General features: G+C 43.4%; 1 long non-coding RNA gene across 4 annotated transcripts in view; it reads left to right on the forward strand.

Moving 5' to 3' along the window:
- The window catches only part of LOC148135755 (uncharacterized), a 47,270-nt gene extending 44,046 nt beyond the window's left edge, over positions 1-3,224 (forward strand). For all 4 annotated transcript variants that reach the window (XR_015754814.1, XR_015754810.1, XR_015754813.1 and 1 more), the window contains one exon: positions 792-3,224. This is a non-coding gene — a long non-coding RNA (uncharacterized LOC148135755). The remainder of the gene's footprint in view (positions 1-791) is intronic.
- The last annotated feature ends 7,202 nt before the right edge of the window (positions 3,225-10,426 follow it).

The following is a 10,426-nucleotide window of genomic DNA, read 5'->3' on the forward strand; positions in this document are numbered from 1 at the left end:
CTTACATCAGAAATCAGGTTGTCTAAGCGGATGTCTCAGTAAATCCCAGTGACAGCCCACAGGTCCCGTGTGTCTGAATGGGGATCCAATACACAACATCTTCCACCCCACACTTTTCATTCACGTTCCAGAGACAGGGATCCAGTGGCTGCATGAGGACTGCAACTCCCAAATTCCGAGGCAGGGACCACACATCTGTGGGGAAACCTGGCAGTGCACAAGTACAGAATGTGGATAAGTTTTGGAGCATGTGCTTTGGGGTAACTAGTGGAAAGGATTTCACACTGTGATTGGCTGGAGGAGGAACGTATTTGCTTGTAGTATTGATCTGTTGGAGGGTCAACGTGTCAGCACACCCACATGGGACCAAGTTCCATCCCCAACTTGTCATAACACTGGAATCTACCAATGAGAAACAGAGAAGGATCTGACCCATTCTCCCAGACTGAAGGTTCCTCTACTATCCAGGATCTGCCACCTCCCTGTCTGTTTCCTTTCGTTTCATTCTGCTGTTACATTATTGACTTGCAGCAACTGAAGGGAAAGCAAGTGAACCCAGAAAGGGTGCAGCGTCTAACCAGGGGCTGGAAGGGGTGGCATGGATCTGTTTATCAACAACTCCATGAGAATGGGGAGGGTGTACCTTAGACGGTAGTAGAGTCAGAATGGTGGGAGAGAGTAAATGGGCTGGAGGGTAACAGCTTTGAGGGAAGAAAGGGGGAAAAAGATATTCCAGAGAAACTAGAATTGTCTGCTCTGAATTTCTAATCTGTACATATACCTTTATACAGGGTGCGAGATGGTGAAGATTTGCAGACTGAAATCTCAAAATCATGTGCAGATTGTGATTAAGTTAAACAACATTTGAAGAACCAAAGATAGAGAATCACTCGGCCAAAATCCTGCAACACTCTCCCTCCCAGCATTGTCGGTCTATCTGCGCCAAATGGACTGTGAATGGTACGAGACAGCAGCTCACTACCATCTTCTGAAGGGTAACTAGATTAGGGGAATAAATGCTGGCTGAGCAAGTCATGCCCATATCCTGGAAACGGTTTCTATCTCTAGTTGCTAAAACCCAGTTGATGTTACTGCAGGATGATGAGGGACGCTGAGTGCATCCTCCAGAAGGCAGCACCATCACAATACCCCTGCCTATACCCACGCAGTAACACCTCAACGCCACTGAAACAAAAGCTGGTGAAGCCAAAGGAGGACTTAGATATAGTTTTTCAAGGTAAAGTCATGAAAGGGGATTGGAACACTGCAGGAACAGGAGATTGAGCTGCATGGTTAGCTGTTTTCCCTTGAATGGTGGAGCAGGATTGAAAGGCCGAATGGCCTCCTGCTGCTATCTCCCAGGTATGTATATAGCCTTGGAGCCCGGGTAGGAAGAAGTGGGCAGGGATTCTCCAGGAGATTGCACCTCCACATCAGTTTTCAGTGAGGGATGGTTTGATGGATTTTATTTAACATTTGTGAAGTTGGTTTTAAAATATTGTAGCTATTTATTCCACAATAAATAAAACTAAAAGAAAAGAAATGAAACTATCTGAATATAACAGTTTTTAAAAATTTCAAATGCCTTGTAAAAACAAAATCCTGTCTATTCCCGGACACCATCTCTTTCCAGTTACTCAAACTCCAGGGAAATATTCCCTCCCTGTCTGAACCTTTGGTTTGATTTCACTGCTTTTCAGTTCTCCTTCTGTGAGCTGTGAAGTGTACTTTTCCCCCCCATTTCTCCTACCCAGAAGTGTTATCATACACAGCTGAGCAACCTTCCGACGTTCATCATTACGCCATTTTGGGTTTTGTTAATATGTAATCACCTGCAGTAAACCACCCGTGTAACCAATTGAATATTTACAAACAAAGCCCATTACGGGCAAAGCAAACCATTTCAAATGACAGAATGGGAAGGGACTAAATCAAAGTAGAGTTAGGGGTGAGGGGGCAGCAGTGGAGATAAAGCACGGTATCCCCTGCGATGCCAACCTCTATCTAAAGGCATCGAGAGCATTGAAACATACCACATGCTCCTTCTCTAAGGACACCCTGCTTTATCCTCAATCATAGAATAGAATCCCAACAGTGTGGCAGGAGAGCATTGGCCCATCAAACCTCACCAACCATCCAAAGAGCATCCCACCTGGAGCACTCCACCCCTGTAACACTGCATTTCCCATGGCTGATCCACCGAGTCTGCACATACCTGGACACTGTGGACAATTTCGCACAACTGATCCACCTAACCCACAAATCTTTGAACTGTGGGAGGAAACCAGAGCACCTGGAGGGGGCCCACACAATCATAGGGGAATGTGCAAACTCCACACAGGCCGTTGACCAAGGCTGGACTCCAACCTTGTACCTGGTCCTGTGAAGCAGCAGTGCTACAGTCACAATTTAAATCAAAACAGATGATCCCTTCTCATTGTCGCATTGCTGTTTGTGGAGACATACTGCCCAGAGAGACATCCTGAGATTCAGAAAGAGACAATATAAATTCAGTCAACTCCAGCCCAGTTAATGTGATTAACAACAACATCAATACTCCAGCAGTGCCATCAGACCTCGTATATACTCTATCATTTACGATTTTTAACCCATGGGAAGTTTGTTACCAGCTTCGATGACAGCCATAATGCTCTGACCACTTTGACGGAGCCAGTGCAAGTCAGTTCTAATAGTTAGCAATAGATTGAATCTAACCAGGATGCCCCACAACAGGAAGTGCTCTGACACTCAATGCCCGTAAGTCAAGGTCATTTCCCTAAAACCACTCTCGTCTGGCAATACCATTGAAGATATTTTATACAGTAACCTTTCAGTCTCAATTGCCAGTTCCAGTCCACGAAGCAGCCAGTAACATGCACCAGTGAGTTGAATTCTAACAGCAGCATTGCACTGGCAGGAGAGATTGAGGAGCTTGAAGCTGTCTTCTCTGGAGTATCTAAACATGAAACCCTTCAAAGGAAGAAAAATCTTCAAGAGCTCGAGAGGATAGATACAGGAAGGATGTGCTCCCTGGCTGGTGTGCCTGGAGTAAAATAAGCACTAACTATGGTATCTTTACCCAGCATTCCCTTTCGATGCATAAATAACCCCCAATTTTAACTGCTGTAATGTTGATGACTATGCAAATGTATAAAATATAATTTAATCCATCCCAAAACCTCTCTGTACCTGTGTCTCACTTGTGTTCACCGAGACACTCATTCAATCTGACCTCTTTATAAACCCTGCTCTGATATTTCCTCAGATGGCTCAGAATGAAATATTTACTGAATTGTTACTGTACGAAAGGAGGCTGATTGACTTATCAGCTCTCCAAAGGATCTCCTCACTGAATGCATTCTTCTCCCTTTACCCCATAAACCTTCCCATTCGTCCATTTCCAATAACACCGGCGAGTTCACAAGTAACCACAGCGATTGGATTTATTTTGTTTGTTCATGGGATCATGGCATCACTTGCTGGGGCAGCATTTGTCATCCATTCTAACTGCCCAGGAGATCGTTCAGAGTCAACCCCATTATTCAGGGTCTGGATTCACATATAGGCTGGACCAGGTCAGAATTAACACAGTCTCTCAGACCCAATGACATGAAGAGTTGATTTCTGGCCTATTATCTTATTTCTGAAATGATAATGAATAATTTTTACAGTTGAATTAAAAGTGAAAGACCAAAATGGGTTTTATTCTGATTGAGCACGTCCTCCTGTTTCTCTCAGGTGTTATTGACAGTGTCATTCCCCTCGCACCAGAACCTGTTCCAGAGAGTGTTACAGAAAAGGCAGAATGGTCAGCTGCAGGTGGTCACCTGACCCGTCACTGGACCCAAAGGTTCACTCTCCACAGATGCTGCCAGATCTGCTGACTTTTCTTTTCCAGCAATTTCTGTTTTTGTTCCTGATTTCCCAGCATTTGCAGATGTTTCGTTTTTGTATATTGATCTTGTCTGTTGCAGAAGAGTTTATTGATGAGTTTGGAGAGTTTTGAACATTGCAACTTAGGCCACAAATCAGCTATGATCTCTTGAATGGTAAAGCACAGTTGAAGGGCTGAATGGCTTCCTCCTGTTCCAATGAAAGTTATCCATCTGCAGCTTGTGGTAACATTTCCCCTCAATGCTCACTTCACCTCCATGTCTAACACACTGTTACTGACTGAACAAACCTCCTGTGTTTGAACTAAACCTGCTCATGCTCAGTGGTTCCCTCTACTGCCACCCGGATTTAACTCTCATCATGGAATTCTGTCTCGTGTTACTGCAGGAATGCCCACAAGGACTAATCCTGGAGTCTGTATCCCCTGGGATCCAAAAATCCCGTCTATTTCCTTCTTCCTATTTCATTCTGGCATTGAACTCTCGGTTTCAATCCATTCTCCTGACATGCTCTTCAACATGCCCATGTGGGTGGACGTGAGGCAGCTGGCACCTGAGATTGTGGGGGGAGGCAGATTCAATCAGGGATTTGGGAAAACACTCAGACAATGACCTATCCATCTGATTGTTGACTCAGACAGATAGGCAGAAAGAAAGATGCACATTTAGATAACACCTTCGATGACCTGGGGCAATGAAACATGCTTCAACCCAATGATTTCAACCTCAAACCTCTGAAAACACAGACACAAAGCTTCCTACTTGTACCAGGTTGTCTCTCAGCCTCCTCTTTTCTTAAGAAAAGAGTTTTAAGCTGTTAAGCCTTTCCTGGTGATTATAACTACTGTGTTTCTGTCAGATTTGTGACTGAACCTTTATTTTCCTGTTGTGAGTGATGCTAGTAGCAGAAACAGTTCCTGACTTGTGAGGGGTTTCGGTTGGAATATTTAAATTTACACATTCATTCCCACCCTCACATACAGTGTGAAACTGATGTAAATCAGAAGGAAAGGATTGAGTGAGCACCCACAGAAACACAAAAGGCAGCATGTGTACCTGAGTTGAATGAACCTGGACTTAGGAAAATGTGACAACAATCACAAGTAGTTAGAATTACAGAGTCTCTTAGGCGCACAAAGAGACTATTCGGTCCATCGAGTCTGCAATGACCTGCTGTCCCACCCTACCTCCATAAGCCCACGTTTAGCATGGCTAACCCAACCCGCCGAACCTACACACTCCAGGCCATGTTAGCACAGCCAATCCATCAAACTTGCACATCTGTGGGAGGGTCACATATTATGTCTAAGTGCTCAGGATTGTGGATGAAGGCTCACAAGTACTTGACTCTGACGCAAATCCTCTTTTTTTTTCAAAATAAAATCTGGGGGAAACTGCAGCCAGAAAGATTTCCGATTATCTCATGAGGAAGAGAATTCAAAACTCGTGCCACTGACCTGGGGGACGCAGTGAAGGGGTGTGGGAACCATCAGAAATGTAACAAGTTGTGAGCAAGGTGGGAGTGAGACAAGGACAAAAACACAGTCTGTCACACGGGAGAAGGCAGGAGAGATTAAACAGCAGAAATGGGAGCCCCTCAAGGCCACGGGGAATGGAGTTAGGGCTGGGAAAGAAACCAGGAAAGAAGGTGAGCAGCTGTCAAAGAAATACATTGAATAAACAGGTTATAACAACATAGATGGCAGAGTATGCAATCTGAAATTGTTGCTCTCATTGGTGAGTACAGAACGCTGTAAAGCCTGGGTCATTCCATTACAGCCAACACATGCAGGATAGGCCAAGTGGCCTCGATCTGTGCTGTAACTTTCTGATAAATTTATTCTGACATTTGGAATTCAGGTCGGATGATGTTCATAAATTCTCAAATTGGACTTGAGTTTAATATTCTGGGGAAATGTTAAATAAATCACAATGATCCCATTCTGAAGACTTTAGTCCACAACCTTGCATGTTCCAGCATCTCAGTTACATCCATGTCCTTTTATTCTAATGTGATGCTGGTTACTGCCTCTGCCACCCCATCAATGAGTTCCTGCTCCCCACCATCTCCGAGTGAAATGAATTCTCCCCTCCTTCTTTCTGGGAATTAGTTTCAATCTAAATCCTCCAGTTTCTGACCTCTCAGTCAATGAATAGCTCCTTCCTATTCACTCGATCTGGATTCCTCAGCATTTTATCACTTCAATTAAATCTCAGCTCATCCTCCTCGGAAATCATCCCCAGCCTTTCCAACCTTTCCTCAGAGCAGAAATTTTCCAATTGTAGAAACATTCTGATGAGTCTCCTCTGTACCCTCTCTGGTGTGATCACATTAACCCTGGAATAAGGGGATCAGAAGTGTGTGCAGTACTTTAGCTGTGGTCAAACAAGTGTTCCTGACATTTCCCGTGTCACCTCCGTGTTCTTGTGGTTGTCGCTCACACAAGAAATGTCCTGGTTTTCCCACATGGAACTGGATGTGCACTCCATGAGGCTGGGATTCCCTACCATGTGTTTATTTGTTCACTAATCCTAAATTAACTTCAGATTAAAACAACATTATCAGCTTCACACCAATCAACTTCTTCCATTATACTCAAGTCACCTTACTTTTTAAAAAATATCTTTAAAATTATTACTATCTAAACACAACAGGCTTTAATTTGCTGATCAAGTATTCAGATGTCTCCACTGTTACAATCACTTGAAGATTATCTTTACCTTCAGCTACATTTGGTGAATTGAACACTGATTGTAAATATATGAATATCAAAAGGACTTGAGTTTTATGATAATTAATCCAGTCTGACATTCTTGTTGGTTAATATCTTGAAGAGAACTGTCCTCAGAATTCCAGCTGTGCTCTGATTTCATTCACAACTGGATTTTGTTGGACTGCAGATCTTAGGTGTGTTCTGTTGTTTCCCGGATTGCTTCACTCTGTCTATCACTTGCTGCTTATGCTGTTAGGCACACAAGTAGTCCTCTTTGGGAACTTCATCAGGTTAACACCTCATTTTTAGGTATTCATGCTGCTGTGACTGACATGCCCTCCTGAATTCTCTCAGTTGAATGAGGATTGATACTCTGGGTTGATGGTAAGAGGTAAGTTGGGGGATATTCTTGGCCGTGATTCTATAAGTTTTGTTGGAGTACAATTCTACTGCTGTTGTTGGAAAGAAAGAGCTAAACTCTTACACTGTTGGCCCCATATACTACATGCAGTATCATGAACACTGATAGGCCAAAACATGAAATACGAGCAACACTGTACAATGATGCAGGATCACAGCTGCAGTAAGGGGAGTTTAAGATCCAACTTGACATAGGAGTAGGGAAAGAAGCAGCCGTTCAGATTGTTTCATTCATAATCATAAAGAGACTCTATGAGATTATTGTACTGTTGGAGGTGAGGATGGAGGAGGTTGGGGAGATGGAGAGTCCTTCTACAAAAACTAATCTGCCTGAGAGTTGTGAGATAGAATTGATTGCCATGCATTTAACAGAAAGCTAATTGAAACTGGTTTTATCCCCAAAAGATAACAAGACTGACGGTGCTTCCAATCATCATCAGAAACAAACCCCAGAATACATGGTTCGGAGATGGATGTCAATAGCCCGTCAACATCCAACTCCTGCAATCATTGAGCAAACGTATGTGTGATTACCCAGTTCTGATGAACCAGAAAATCACTGTTCACTCTGTGCAGCTGGACAGCGATGTGGGGAAGTATTGGCCGAGTGGTATTGTCGTGAGACAGTTAATCTAAAACCCCAGATAGTGTTCTGGAGACCTGGGTTCAAAGCCTGCTGCAGCAGATGGGGGAATTTGAATTCAATAAAAAAAAACTTGTGAATTTAAGAGTCTAACGATAACCATTAATCGATTGTCAGAAAAACCCATCTGGTTCACTAATGCCCTTTCAGGTAGGAAGCTGCCATCCTTACCTGGTCTGGCCAACATCGTGACTTCAGACTCACAGCAATGTGGTTTATTCTTACCTGCCCCCTTGGCAATTAGGGATGGGCAGTAAATGCTACCGGGCCAGTGACACCCTCATCCTGTGAATGAATAAAGGAAAATAAAAATCTGTACCCAGTGTGAACCTGTGCATGTTCAACAATGTTGTGAACATTTCCAAAGCTAAGATCTCTATGTGCACAATTTTGTGAGCTGCCAAAACCATTGTTCATTACTTGGCGTGAAAAAGAGAAAAAATCCTTCAACTGTGGCCATCAGTAAATTGAATGGTGTCTCAGCAGGATGGATGCCTGAGTGAATCCCTTCCCCCCCCCCCCCCGCCCCACACACACAGAGCAAGTGAACAGCTCCCCAGTCTGACTGGTTTGGCCAGTTTCCAGGTGGGATGGGTAAAGAATTCCCTTCTGGCATTCCCCACATTTCCAGAGTCGATCCCTAGTCTGGCTGCACTGTTGTTTTGCCATTTCAGATAAATGCTAGCAGACTGTTACACACACCGTTCGCCCCCCCCCACCACCACCACCCCCCCCCCCCCCCCCCCCCACCAAAAGAACCCAGTATAAAGCAGTAAACATTATCCCCTGCTGTGGAGGGACAGCCTGTGTTGGTCTGAGTAGGAACACTGAGCAGATTTACCTAAATGACAACTTAATCGGTGACCAGAGCAAGTTAAGCAATTCCAAATAAAATCATTATAGCACAGAAAGAGGCCATCAAATCCAAGCTGGCTCTCTGTTGCAGAATCCCATATTCTCATTCCCCATATGTACCCCAAACTCTGCAAGTTTATTTCACTCAGGACTGATCTAATTGTTTTTATCAATCATTGATATTCTCTACTTGCACCACCATAATAGGCAACATGTTCTGCATACTTCCAGCCAATACAGTCAACAGAAACATTTGCTCATCTTCCGTTGTCTCAAAACCTTACATCTGGTCTTAATTCTTGTGCCATCACCTATCAAATACAGATATTTTTGTCTGCTATATCTAGGTCTGTTATAATCTTATATGGCTTTATCAAAATGTATTTAACTTGTTTATTTCAAAGAAGATAGCAATCTCTTCAAATCAATCCAGTGACTGCATTTTCTTCATCAGTGAACCACTCCAGTAAGTCTGTACTCCACACCCTGAAGATCACTCATATCCTTCCTTGTTAATGAGGTAAAAACAATGACTGCAGATGCTGGAAACCAGATTCTGGATCAGTGGTGCTGGAAGAACACAGCAATTCAGGCAGCATCCGAGGACAGGCAAAATCGACATTTCGGGCAAAAGCCCTCCTTCCTTGTTAATGTCTGTTTTGTTCCACAAATCCAGACGACACAAGTTTTCTGTACAACAGCAGTAGCTTTATTATCAGACAGCTGGCAAGAATTTCAAAGCATCTCTAAAGTAGCCGAGTGTCTACCTGTACAGACTCATCTTCACGAACCTCTGCCTTACCCACAGAGACAGTATATTTAATAACAATTAGACAAAGACATATCAGTCACATGGGCGATTGCTACTACATAGTTTAAAGCTGGTAATTATGAATTTACAAAGCTTGATGAATGCCAATGTCCTGTGATAATGTGTGATGGATTACAGAAACTGATTATCGTATTGTCCATGATTATATGTTGATGGGAAGAGATTAAGGCAGAAGGGTTCTTCTTTCAGTAAATGGGGGATTCACTTACCTATGCTCATATGGAGGGGAAGTGAGACAATGAGAGCAGGAGGCAGTTTAACAGGGTTGTGCCCAGGGCTCTCAGTCTTGTCTGGAAAGGGTAAATTGCTCTGTCTGGGGTTATGGTGGAATCCACATGTGTGGCTCCAAGAGGTTCTATTTCAAAGATACGGTCTGCCTCACCCCTGCTGAGGTGTTCAGTCTGTATTGGAAGAGTACAGGCCTTGTACTCTTACAATACGGCAGTAAGACCTTTGGCAGGATAATGTTTAACCCTTGAGTCACCAATGCATCCTGAAAGAGAAGCAAAGTATGGAACAGGCCCCTCTGTGGTATTTTAACTTCCTCATCCTGACCAGGAATCAGTTGACCACAATTGGATGCAATGATTGACTGTGACCTAACTAGAACTTTGTCAACGGTCAGCATCTTTTGCATGAGTATGTTATCATTCCCTCTATTAATGAAGCCCAGCATCCTATACGTTTACTCAAAACACTTTATGTTCTCTCTCCTTTAAGGATTTGTACACATTGTCCCGCATTCCTACTGTCCTGCTCCCTGTGTCTGTGCCATTCAAATATATATCCCCTTTCTACATTGCTTCTCTCAAAATGCATCAACTTACTGTGTGTTCTAAAGAAGAGACATATTATACTCAAAATATTATCATTCTACCCCCTGGAAAACAGAACAGTACAGCACCTGAATAATCGGCCCACCATGTCTGTGTGGATCATGATGCCATTCCAAACTGATTCCATCTGCCTGTACATGATCCATATCCCTGCCAACCCATACCTGCTTATCTGTCTGTCCAAATGCCTCTTAAACATTGTGATTGTTTCTGTTTTTACCATCTCTCAGGCA

Source organism: Chiloscyllium plagiosum, unplaced genomic scaffold (genome assembly GCF_037043375.1).
Source record: "Chiloscyllium plagiosum isolate Xiang-an unplaced genomic scaffold, Cpla_swu_hap1 HiC_scaffold_48, whole genome shotgun sequence".
Classification (NCBI taxonomy): Eukaryota; Metazoa; Chordata; class Chondrichthyes; order Orectolobiformes; family Hemiscylliidae; genus Chiloscyllium; species Chiloscyllium plagiosum.